An 8768-nucleotide genomic window follows, 5' to 3' on the forward strand; every position below is an offset into this window, starting at 1 on the left:
AGTGATTTAAAGCCTTTAGTCTACAAGTATGCGAAACTGCCAGGATCAAGTTCTGCAAGAAGCTTTCTCAGTCCGAGGGGCGAGGATAAAGATTTAATCAATCAAACAATGATGTGGTTTGCGGTCTGTTCCTCGACACCACATTCACAGGAGGAGGAAGAGGCCATTTCCCATTGGTGCATGGTTGAGCGGAAAAGCCCGACGCCCGTACAGAGACGGTTGAGGCGCACCCATGCCTGTCTTGGTAGTGTCAGGTCGATGGAGCGTGTGTAGGCGTCGGGGATGAACGAATAAAGTCTGGTGATGAACAAGTGCTGCAGTGAAAACAATATTTCTACTGCAGCACTTGACGGAATGGGAGTGTTATGTTTTTAAAACAGTTTTTTCATCGGTCCAATTGTGAATCTGGATCCGCTTAACTTGTCCTCAGGGTCCGCTTCCAAATACTCCTGTAACAGATTCAACGCGCATTGCTTTCTTTTCTTGGTTTTTGCGTAAAGTGGTGCAAAAAGTCTTCCGTGGCTCTACCTACCACCATCCACTTCAGTGTCGCTGCTACTCCCCTCTTCAGCAGAGCAGTTTGCTTCTTCCATTGCATGAAGCATGTTCTGTTTTATTTTGATTATCAATTCAGCAGTGTCGCTTAATGATCAAGCATTAAACACAGATAAGTCTAAATTGTGAGTGGAATGCAGACGCAAGCTGAATGTCGCTGTCCTCGAATCAATGACCAAATCTGGTTTGTATTGCTTCCACAAGAACGTCTATAATGGCAAGCAAACAGCAATGCTGTTGCTGGTTTTAATGTCAGACAATCTTTTTAGAGACATTGCAAGCGTTACACTAAATGCAATAATTTTCAACTTCTTGAAGGTAACTAACTAACTGACTATAAGCATCAACAGTTGCTTTTAATCGCTGCGTGTTTCTTGATGCTTATAGTCACTAGTCAGTCAGTTAGTTAGTTACCTTCAATAAGTTGAAATTTACTGCATTTTTATAAATATTTTCAGGTTCCTGATGAGGGCTTAAGTTAAACCGAAAACGTTTGACTGTTAAACTCATTTGTAAATATGTAAAATATATTATTATAATGCTCAACCCTGTTGTATTGTTGTGTCTTGCCTGTCTTTGGTACATATTGATTAATCGCCAAAAACAATTAATTTAGCTAAATCAGTTATCAAAAATCGCCAAAAAAGAGCTAAATCATAAATATGAAGCTAAGCTAAACGTCTTAAAAAATCGCCAGATTTCTGGACTTTGGCGATAAATTCTCCAATATGGCAACTCTTCACCAGACCACAAAACAAAAGTAGAACCGCGCATGCGCAGTGCTGCGCCGATATATCTGCGAGAAAAATGCATTATTTCGCAAAACGCAGCAAACACGCACTAAGCAAGACACAAACACGTGCAGAGAAATAAATGGCAATTAAAAACTTAAATTTCAATACAAAAGTAACTTGTAACTGTAACTGTTGAAAAAGTGCTAAAATAGGAACTAGTTACCGCGTTTCGTTACTTTTGGAAAATAGTAACGAAGTTACCGTTACAGTTACTCAAAAAGTAACTAGTTACAGTAACTAGTTACTTTTGTAACTAGTTACTGCCCACCTCTGCCTATACAATAGAATCGTTGCACCACGCAATAACTGCTTTATCGGGATTGTAATCCAGTAGGCCTACTGCGGGACCATCTAACGACACTTGCACGAGTGTCTCCAATGTGACTGATTTTAAAGAAGTTCGCCACTCCCCTAGAATTCTTTTTAGCAACGAAAAACAACGCTCGACACGATTGTGTTGACGATGACGACAAGGTAATAAAATAAGTATTTCAATGATGTGAAGGACATTACTAAAAGAAGCATAATTTTTGCAAAATATGATCAAAAAATGTTTTCCCCTTGGATGTCAACTAATCTAGTTCTCCTTTTTAACAACGATTCAATGTCCGACAACATCGAATCGACATAAAAACGACAATATTGCCAGCCGATGTAAATTAGCACTTCGGATTAAGACTTTGTTAAAATAAACGTCGAGAATTACAAACAAGACTTACAGCGCTGGTGATCGCAGATGAATATATTCCATCAATAACAAATATCCCCGCACAATGCAACAGTGGCGATTATGACGCGCTGACCTAATTTTGCGTCACTCTTTGATGCTACATATTTTCGACAGTTAATCCACGATCATTCTATTGCGAAATGAAATATTTGGCTAGAAGAGACCGGCGGCCAAACTTGGCCGATTGTGGAGGTAGCACCGGTGGTCATTTAAGCACTACTTAGCGGCCATGGCCGCAGGCTGCTTTAAGGCTTGACAGTAGGTTACATCATTATAACATATAGCATGATGCCCTTCTTTGTATACCGGACACTTGTAGGCTATTATTACTCAATACATAGTGAGCTGATAGATTACAGTAGCATTATCGCTAAATCTTATCTTAAAACTTGAAAAAAAATTGCCTTTTAGTGAAAAAAAGTGCCCTTTTTTCGTAATCTTGCCCCCCCAGTCAAAAATCGTTCCGGCGCCCCTGATAACATTGCATGATGCCCTTATTTGTATACCGGACACTTGTATCATTAGTGAGATGATAGATGAGCATTATCGTTATATCTTATCTTAAAAAAATTAAAAAAATTGGCCTTTCAGCAACAAAAGTGCCCTTTATTCATAATCCTGCCCCCCCAGTCGAAAATCGTTCCGGCGCCCCTGCAGACATTGGCGATCATTGTCTTCCAAACTCTCTGTCATTGACATTCCTATAAAATCAAGGGTTTTGACCTCTGCTTTGCGAAACTACTAGAATATATCAATTATCAAGGCTTTGTCAGTCCGAGGATAAAGATTCAAAACCAAACCTTTGTCCAGATCCTGTGCCTACAAATTGCATCCATTGCACCTTACAAATGTTTTTATTAACCTTCTTGCTGTTCTTGCCAATTTCGTTCACGAAATCCTTACAGAAATCACAACAGCTCCAACAACAGAAGCCTCAACAATGGTGTTCTGCGAAGTCGGTCAACAATGTGATCGAGAGCCGCATCCCGCTGAGAGAATATTTTGGGCCGGATACCAATGAAATTTTTGCTTCCATAACAAAACACATCTAAATAAACATGACAAAAGGTAATTTGGATGAAAACCCACTGAAGTAAAAGAATAGCTACGAGGTGTTTGTAGGCCAGGGGTCCGCAAATACTTGTTGGCGCGACCCAAAAAACAATCGTTCGAAATCTTCGCAACCCAAAAGTTTCAGAAGCATAGCCTATGGGCAAAATCCTTTGCTATTTAATATCAATTCCAATACGGTCGTAACCGCTTATTAAGCCCACATTGGGACCGGACAATTTTGGGCTTATTAAGCAAGGGACAATTTTCTACCACTCCTATAGGCTACCTTCAGTAATTCTTGACTGGACCAAATTGGGCTTAATAAGTGGGTAGACATATTAACCGTGCACTTCGTCGTCGTGTAAAGCCTCTGGGGCTGAGGGTCTATTTTTACCACCCCAGACTAACGATGTTCCCGGACTACACTGGAAGGCTAGTTGTTCATCAGCTTCGTTGATCAGAAGTTGAGCGGCTGGTACGAATGGGTGTCTTGATTTTAGTCGATGGGAGTGTTCGTTTGTGGGAGCAGAGATCTTGTGGTGGAGAAGATGGTTAGGCTCCAGTGCCCGTCGACCGAGAGACACAGTGGCTTCTTCGCGACAAAGCTCATCAGGTTGGATGCCAGCGAGAATGGATAAATTGTCCAATGGTGTGGGACGCAGGCATCCGGTCACTGTGCGCAGGGCGCTGTATATGGCAGTGTCGATGTTGTGGCAGTAAGCACTGCAGCACCAAACAGGTGCACAGTACTCTGCTGAAGAGTAGACGAGGGCTAAGGCTGCGCAGTGTCAGCTCTCGCCCCCCAGCTCTCGCCTGCCAGTCGCTTGAGTAGCGCAGCGCGGGATGTGAGTTTCTTGCGCAGGTGGTGGTGGTACTGGTATGGTGGTGGTGGTACTGGTATGTAATGTAAGCGATCTGTCTGGTGTCACCACAAGATATTTTGGCTCAGGACAGAGGTTTTCCATTGTTCTGAACATGTAGCTCAGGATCAGCTTCCCCATTGTGTAGACTGTAGGTGAAAAGCTGCTGCCACAATTTTGATTTCGATGAGTTTCAGCCGCCAGTTCTGGAGATAAGCTGAGAGAGTTTTCATGTGCTGGCTCAAGGTGTTTTTTAGGCTTTATAACCGTGGGCTTAATATGCACGGACTACCGTGCTACAATCGAAGGCATACATTTTCTTGTACGAAACTGAGCACATCAAAGACTATATGATTGTAGCCTATTTTATTTTTGCCATACAAGTTATAAGGTACTCTTCCCAAATAAGGCCGTGCCTAAATAAGGCCCACCCTTTCATATCTGGAAAACCAAAGCAAGCAAGGAACATCTGTTGTAATTTAATTGACTGCGATAATCATGTGAATGAACAGAAAAGTAATTTGGTTTCCCAGAAGAAACCACATGCCAGCAGAGTTAGTTGTAAGTTTCTGAAAGCTATCTTGCAGGAGTAAAATTTTGTTCAGTGCTTAATCTATCTGCATGTTTTCGTAAGTGGTGTTTGTTTTCTACCTTTGTTAGAGTTTGAGGATATGCTAAAAAGTCTAAAGTTTCAACATGTATTGACATATTGACCTTTCTTGGATACTGTATTTATTTAGTTTACGTTAAACTGATTGTGAAGAGTTGCCCTAACAAGGCCCATCAAAATTAGCCATGGGCCTTATTATAGGGTAGGTAGGCTAGCCTACCCTTGGCATTCAATTGTGGGCTTGTAAGGGCTGTTATGATAAAGACAGTGCAGTTGATACTTCCTTACAGGCAGCTAACAAGCACAACCTCAGATGAAAACACCACCACCATGTGGTTAGGGCACAAAATAACTTACCTGTTTCCGGTTTTGCAAAAATTGGGTTTCGCTTTTATTAAGATTTGGATTTTTTTCGTTTGATAACAAGACTACTGCTGACCATGTCTCTGCTCCAAGTGATATCACCAGATTGACCATACAGTCTGTGACCAATCTCAGTTGCCATCACCGAGTCATGACATGTTTTCACAGCCACCAACAAGTTGTGGGATGTCTCCACAACCGTCAACAAGTCATGAGCTGTCTCCACAAATATCAACAAGTTATAAGATGTCTCAACAATAGCTAACAAGTCATGAGAGTCTCCACAAATGTAAACAAGTCATGGGATCTGTCCTCAACCATCAACAAGTCATGGGATCTCAACACAGCCCCCCATACCAACACCATATCATAGCATTATGGCTATACCGTCAGCAAATACCCTAAGCAAGAAGCGGGAGCAAAGAAAAAGGAGCATTAATTATCGAGCAACAAATGATTGATTGATTGAATCTTTATCCTCGGACTGGGAAAGCTTCTTGCAGAGCTTAATCCTGGCAGTTTCGCATACTTGTAGAGGCTTTGAATCACTGACGCAGGCCTGGTCACCGAGATTGACAGAGTGAAGTTTCCGATTGTTGAAGTCTTGTTGCCGGGGAACTATTCCATCCATTAGATGCCGCTGAATGGAGAGCAGTCCTTAACGTGCGTTGCTCAAGCGCACACCCCGCGAGTCGAACCAGCGCCGCTTGATCTTGAAGCTTCTTTGTTCCAGAAGTGACGCGCTAACCAATTGAGCTATCGAAGTGTCTCTTTGACACATGGAAAAGGGAGAGAAAAGGCAAAACGAAAGGGGGAAAACAGTAAATATGCAAAGACGTCTAAGTGTAGGAGATTGGTGTTGTCCAGTATGTTTAGAAAATACAGTCTCCGACATGAGGCAACGTGAAAGTTGCAAAATATTGTAGGCAACCATGAAGACTGTGTTGGTTTAAAAACTTTAAAAAATGATGATGAATTTGTATGCCCTGATTGTGACATATAAATGTTTTATTGTTGAAAAAAAATTTCTTTGAAGAAGTTTATTTGAACTTGTGATTGAAAAAAACCTTGTTTGCACGAACTTACGATTGATTGGAAAAGAACTTATGTTGAACTCACTACGTGAAGTCTAACATTTCTTTTTGTAATAAACTATGGTAACTAAATTGTTTTTGGGATTTTTCACAGTTTTGATGTTGTGTATTGTTTATTTTTCCGCAATTTATGGTTCAAAAATTGAGTTTAGAAGGCTGGCCTTATTAAGGCAATGGTGCCCTTTTAAGGCCCACTCAGAAGTAATTAGCAAATCAACTATAATTTTAAAACTGTGGTCAATATGTTATTAAAATCATTCTAAAGAAGTGCTTTAAAGATGCTAAAACACAATAAAACCCACATTGGTACCCTCTTTTTTCATTTCATGATCAATTTGCGACAAAATCAAAAAGGCGGGCCTTATTAGGGAAGGGTATACCCCTTTATAGTAAGTTTAAACCGTTTAATGAACCACTGTGGATGGTCTCGCGACCCAAATTTGGGTCGCGACCCACTACTTGCGGATCCCTGTACAGGGGTCCGCAAATACTTTTTGGTGCGACCCAAAAAGCAATCGTTCGAAATCTTCGCGACCCAAACATTTCGGAATGCGCAAAACACTTTGCAATTAATATCAATTCCAATACTGTCGTCCCCGCTTATTAAGGCCACATCAGGACCGAACGATTTTGGCTTATTAAGCGGGGGACAATTTTCTACCACTCCTATACCTTCAGTAATTCCGGAATGGACCAAATTGGGCTTAATAAGCGGGTGGACCTACTAACCGTGTGCTTCGTCGTCGTCGTCGTGCAAGCCTTTTGGGCCGAGGGTCTATCCTTTTACCACCCTAGACTCAAGATGTTCCCGGACTACATTGGAAGGCTACTAGAGAGCAGCCAGTCTTTGGTTTCATCATCCATGACACGCAGACCTTCCACTCCGTTAGGTGGTTTGAAGATGGTACAATCATTGATGATGTGATCTGCGGTCTGTTCCTCGGCACCACATTCACAGGAGGAGGAAGAGGCCGATTTCCCATTGGTGCATATGGTTGAGCAGAAAAGCCCGACGCTCGTACGAAGACAGTTGAGACGCACTCATGTCTGTCTAGGTAGTGTCAGGCCGATGGGGCATGTGTCAGCGTCGGGGATGAACGAATGGAGTCTGGTGGTACTTGACTTCCCTTCAGAATTCCATTTATAGTCCGTCCAAGTAGCCGCAGAGATGAAGTTCATCTGCTTTGTTGATCAGAAGTTGAGCGACTGGTACGAATGGGTGTCTTGATTTCAGTCGACGGGGATGCTGGTTTGGGAAAGCAGAGATCTTGTGGTGGAGAAGATGGTTAGGCTCTAGTGCCCGTCGGCCAAAAAACAGAGTGGCTTCTTCGCGACGAAGCTCAGCAGGTTGGATGCCCGCGTGAATGACAAAATTGTCCAATGGTGTGGGACGCAGGCATCCGGTAACTGTGCGTAGGGCGCTGTTTATGGCAGTGTCGATGTTTATATTGCAGTGAGCACTGCGGCACCAAACAGGTGCACAGTACTCTGCTGAAGAGTAGACAAAAATTAAGGGCTAAGGCTGCTATACGCAAAGTGTCAGCACTCGCCCCTCAGCTGGAGCCTGCCAGGCGCTTGAGTAGTGCAGTGCGTGATGTCATTTTCTTGCGCAGAGACACCAAATGGTGGCGGTATGCGTACTATCTGTCTAGTGCCACCACAAGATATTTTGGTTCGGGGCAGAAGGACAGAAGTTTTCCATTGTAGCTCACGATCAACTTCCCGATTGTGTAGGTGAAAAGCTGCCGCCAATGTTTTGGTTTCGCTGAGTTTCAGTCGCCAGTTCTGGAGATAAGCTGAGAGAGTTTTCATGCCCTGCCTCAAGGTGTCTTCCAGGCTATATAACCGTGGGTTTAACTAGCCTACTGTACTCCAATCGAAAGTATAAATTTTCTTGTAGCCTACCAAATTGTACGAAACTCAGTACATCAAAGACTATATGATTGTATTTATTTTTGTCATACAAGTTATATTTATGGTAAGTAACCGTTTTGCGACCCACTGCGGATGGTCTCGCGACCCAAATTTGGGTTGCGACCCACTATTTGCGGACCCCTGGCCTACAACACCTCGCATTGTTGACAGTACATTTAGTAGCCTCATCATCAGTCGTCATCTCCGCCTGCGGCAGATTTGCGCATCAACATGGGTTATTTGCTTCCAAGAGTGGCGATTTTGAGCCAACTCGCCCAGTGTCGCCAAGTTGAGTGCGGTCCGTTAGTAGCCTACTGTAGCAAAATTAATTTGAATATGGTCAAGTTAAATATTTCCATTTCTCACAGATGCAGTGGCGTACTTTTGCCTGACTTTATTCGAAAGATTGTCAAAATGAAGTCAATTTCAATGAGGATAAGTAAGGTAGGCTGTTTCTCTTACAGGAAGAAGGAAACAGAAAGAAGGACAAAAGACAATTGTATAGCTAATCAAAGTGGAAATATTTCAGAATTAATCAAAATTGTCTTCTTTCTGATTCCTTTCACCATAAGAGTCAAATGAAAAGTACCGAAGCTTCGAGCAAAGAAAAACTTCCTCCTTGCCAAAACCAGGCAATCAGTGTCAGTGGTTCTCAATCTTTTTGTCTTAGTAGACCCCTTTTAGTACCCTCAAAGCGGTCGCGGATTTGCAACAAAATTTATCTGGAATTTTAGTCTCTCGCGGTCCCCTATTGAGAACAGTTGCTTTTTAGGCTATCTTTTTCCTTGATGAATT

Source organism: Aplidium turbinatum, chromosome 4, assembly GCF_918807975.1.
Source record: "Aplidium turbinatum chromosome 4, kaAplTurb1.1, whole genome shotgun sequence".
NCBI classification, from domain to species: domain Eukaryota; kingdom Metazoa; phylum Chordata; class Ascidiacea; order Aplousobranchia; family Polyclinidae; genus Aplidium; species Aplidium turbinatum.